Raw genomic sequence first — 4,274 nt, forward strand, 5'->3', positions numbered from 1 at the left:
CACCCAGTGTGAAGTGGGCGGTGTGGTCATCACAGTGGTCATCACAGTGATGGAAGCTCACTTTTAAAAAAAAGTTTTTTTTTAAAGTGCATAGTCCTATTTATAGGTTATTAATTTCATCATGTGTCTCGCTAGCCAATCACAGTGCTGAATAGAGTCAGCGGGGGTGTCCAGGGGCCACCCATTGTGGGTGGAAGGGGTGTTCAATGGGTAGCCAATCACAGTGCAGGGTTTGGGGGGTACAATGGGTGGCCAATCACAGTTCAGCAAATGTCAATGTCCCAACCTCACATATAGGGACGGCTACACCGCCCAAAAATCCACAGGTCCCTGAGGCTGAGGGATGGGCATGACAGGCCGGACCCCCAAGAGACCGGGCGGCCCAGGGGGCCCCTGAGGATAGCCTCCGTCGGGCATACGGCGTCTGTCAGCCCAGTGGTGCTCTTCTTCCATGCGTCTCCAGTACATGTCCTCTTCATAACGCCTGGAAAGTTTCAGCAGTTTGGGGAAGAAAAAAAAAACAGTGACCTGGGAGTTCAGCAGATTAGACATGGAGAATGTCCACTGATGAACCACTTAAACCCTATATACTTAGTCAACTGGGATCACCCAGCGGTCTATACTTGGTTCCCTCCCGTTTTCCCCTCTACATCAAATCTCCGTGGAAAATACATCTGCACTATTTTCGGCAGATGTTTTCCCCAGAATGGAGACGCAAGTTAAAAAAACAAAAAAACATCAGCTGGTCATCAAAGACCTCATCGTACCTCATTTCCATTCTCCAGCGCTCCTCTTCCTCTCTCCTCCTCCAGAACTCTTCTTTCTGCATCTGCTTCCTCATCTTCTCCTCCTGAATCTTACGGGCACGGATGCTAGGCTTCACCTCCACCTGAAGGTCAGGGTTCACCTTTTTCTAAAAGACCAGGTGAAGAGGAAATGTCAGGACAGATGACGGCATGATCAACTTATGACTTATTGTTTAACCATTCAAAATAGTTCAGTCTAGTGTCCTGGGTCGTGTAGATTACTCGCTTCGGTCTAAAAACCTGTCATGCTAAAAATAACGTTGTCCCAGCTAAAACATGACTTGAAGATCAGTTCTTATCAGCAAGCGACATCAGCCAAAGATAATACATTAGGCATAATAACACTTGTGCCTGCACCTATGAAAATGTATCAACCTTGTACTGCAGTCGATGCCTCCTTCCCTTCAGATGCATCTCCTTCGCGTTGGGATCGTTGAAACTGCATTCACACAGCTTGCAGTGGAAGGCAGCGGATGACTTTGCCTTCATCGTTGCGGACCTAAGGAGATGGGTAACACAAAATGTTCAATTCCCTCTATAGCAGTGTTTTTTAACTTGAACTCTTATAGGATCCAACAGCATGGCTCCAATGTGGAGTTAATTCTGTGTAGCGTGCATGCAAGTTTAGCACTGATCGGTACTGTGGTTTGTGACACACAGACCCTCTCATAGACAGGTAGGGTATGGCCGAGCAACGCCGTAAAAATACAATTGTACGGCAGACTCAGAGCCAGTCTTCATTTTAACTCTTTTATACTTGTGTTTGATGGAGTGCAATATAGAACGATTACATCCCCACATCCACAGCACTGGCCTTCCCCTCTGGTTCATGGCCAGTGGGGTTTGTTAAACAAAAAACAGCTGTCTCCCTATTTGGGCTGCTGCAGTTGTGCACACTTTTTTGCCTTACTAAAAAAAAAGGACAATTTAACAATATAATTTATACTCACAAAAATAACTGATCTACAAGCTAACAATGTGTCGTGATGCGACGTGTTAGCATGTAGATCTTTAGTCTCAGACCATTGCTATTGGGCACAAACACTCTTCCAATATTTCATAAATTGCCTATTTAGTGGCGAAAATAGGCGATGCAAGGTGCTGTGAGTTTGCAGATGGCATTGGATGAAGTGAACAGCCAACAAATACGATAAAACCCGAAATTGTGTCTACTAATGACTTCATCCTTACTGCTCCAAAAGACCACAGCTAGAGAAGTTATTATTTGTAGCAGGGCCTTATTTTTCAATCAAAAGTTACCGTAAACTTACCATAGACATTAGTGAACACCCAACCTCTAATCGTAAATACACACAAAAAATGAATTGATTAACTGATAAGAATTTGCAAATCAAAATTTTTATCATGCAAAAACAAACAAAACATCACTATTAACACACAATCCCATTCAAAGATTCTTAGTATTGGTTTACTTAAAACTGTGACATTCCATTTTACATTTTACTGAGGAGTCACTAGTCCACAGATGCTTTGACTAATGGACAGCATACAAATGCAATAAATCACAATAATTTAATTTAAAAAAAAAAGGAAAACAATGACCGTTTCCATTTGCAAGGGCCAGGAGTGAACTAATGGTCATTTGACTGCATGGTTAAACTAGGTTATACACTTGTTATTCTACAAGGCACAGAACTTCAAGAAATGTTAGGTTTGGAAACGCACGCCTGGTCGACGTCCATCACTACACAAGTTGGCAGAGACTTTGCGTGCAAAGCACGCTCTGTGAAACCAGCTTCACTCTTTATTAGTGATGAGTGTTTGAACCACTTTCAACCTGGTGTCCCTATTTTGGGCACGTCATAGGTGCAAATTGTCCAAAAAAAAAAGTTTCATAATTTTTCAAGTGAAAATGGAAGTCGTTTTCTTTATTCATTGTGTGATAAGTACATAGGGGTTCAATGACTTAAACCCTATATACTTAGATGGGTGTGCAAGGGGTCTGTAATTGGCCCCGTCCTTTTCTATCACTCATCAATCTCTGCCGATCTACAAGCTCACACAATGCCTTGTGACGTGTAGTGAGACGATTTTTGTTTTCACTGAATGTTTGCCTATTACGACAAGCCCCGAATAGGGACGCTAGGATTCATGTGGTTGAACTGGTTAAATGCAGAGCTATACTAATCAAACAGGAATACAGCAAAAACACAGTACAGAGCATAAGGTGAAGAATGAAGTCATTGTCAAACACCGCCAGGAGACGTCAACATTCAAAGGGGACCTACTGACCAACAGAGTTGATCTTGGGGGCGGAGGCCTTCTTGACGGGGGCGGTGGAGTTGGCAGACGACAGACTGTTGCCGAGCGCCCCCCCATCACTGTTTATTCGCCATCCTAGGCAGCATGATAGCAAGCCATGTTCAGCCATTGCTTGAGCATCATGCAAATTGCTGTGTGGCTTTGATTGATTGAATTCTTTATCAGCAGTTTGCAAAAAGTACAGAGGCACAGTAAGGCCTACACAATAATGCTAAAAGGATAACACAAAAATCCCTGAGGGCTTGTTTCCATTGTGGTCCTGCGTATTCAATTCATAAAGGCCGAGTTCTGTAGGTGGACACATGTTTTTTTTCTAAAATGAAATTATAGCTATTCAATAAAGGCTTTACCTTCAAGAAGGATTTCCCCTTTTCTTTTCAATTGAAAAAAATGTATTGTACATCATGCTGAATATCAGTATTGTGGTAAGATCTAAAAACACTGCAGCATGATTTAATACCACAACACAGTCACAGACAAACGTTGGTAATCATTCCAGCGTGCGTCAGTACGGCCAATGCTCTCATATCATAAATCTCATATTTGGGAACACACCTGTTGACATCTTTGCTTTAATTGCCAAAACACGTCAAAGCTAAAGTTCCCCTTATGACTTATGAAGCTGTAAAAGGATTGGCTTATGTCTTTATTAAACCAGATATGCAAATATGTTCTGTTTTTTTTGTCCTTCCAAACACCTGAACCAAGCATAGAACTTGCGTACCGGTCATATATGCATACATCTGTGCCAAATATACACAGTATAGAGACAAGTACACAACGTCCAGTAAGCCTGCCTGTATGTGGGCGTGTGTATATTGAATGAGGGTTAATATCTTTTGAGACCGTTTACAATCCATTATGTTCCTAAATAATGTGTTTATCGGTGTCAGCCAGGGGTCTATAATGGGCCCCCTCCTTTTTTACCCCTTTACAAATATCTACAATCTCACAGTGCGACACGTTGAAAGATTGTAGTCAGATTAATGTAGTTAACCACATTAATCCTGGTTTACCCATTTTGGGCATGCCATTATAGGCAAAGGTTTAAAGGCATAGTAGGGAAGTTCAGAACTAAACAAACACCGCCACTCCAGCAGTTCTTTTCCCCGACCACCAGGGGGTGACGTAGGAGGGAGTTCCATAGAGCAAGGGTACATTTCAAGGAACCGTGCCCCAAACAGG

The 4,274-nt window shown here is 42.6% G+C and overlaps 1 long non-coding RNA gene across 1 annotated transcript; it reads right to left on the reverse strand.

Annotated features, from left to right (window-relative positions):
• Positions 1–431: 431 nt before the first annotated feature.
• Positions 432–1,225, reverse strand: LOC311051121. Its single transcript, XR_014601378.1, has 3 exons — positions 1,182–1,225; positions 768–913; positions 432–484 (listed from the first exon to the last, which is right to left on the reverse strand). It is a non-coding gene; the product is annotated as an uncharacterized lncRNA (long non-coding RNA).
• Positions 1,226–4,274: the final 3,049 nt, after the last annotated feature.

Source organism: Gymnoscopelus microlampas, assembly GCF_963454915.1.
Source record: "Gymnoscopelus microlampas genome assembly, chromosome: 8".
Lineage (NCBI taxonomy): Eukaryota > Metazoa > Chordata > Actinopteri > Myctophiformes > Myctophidae > Gymnoscopelus > Gymnoscopelus microlampas.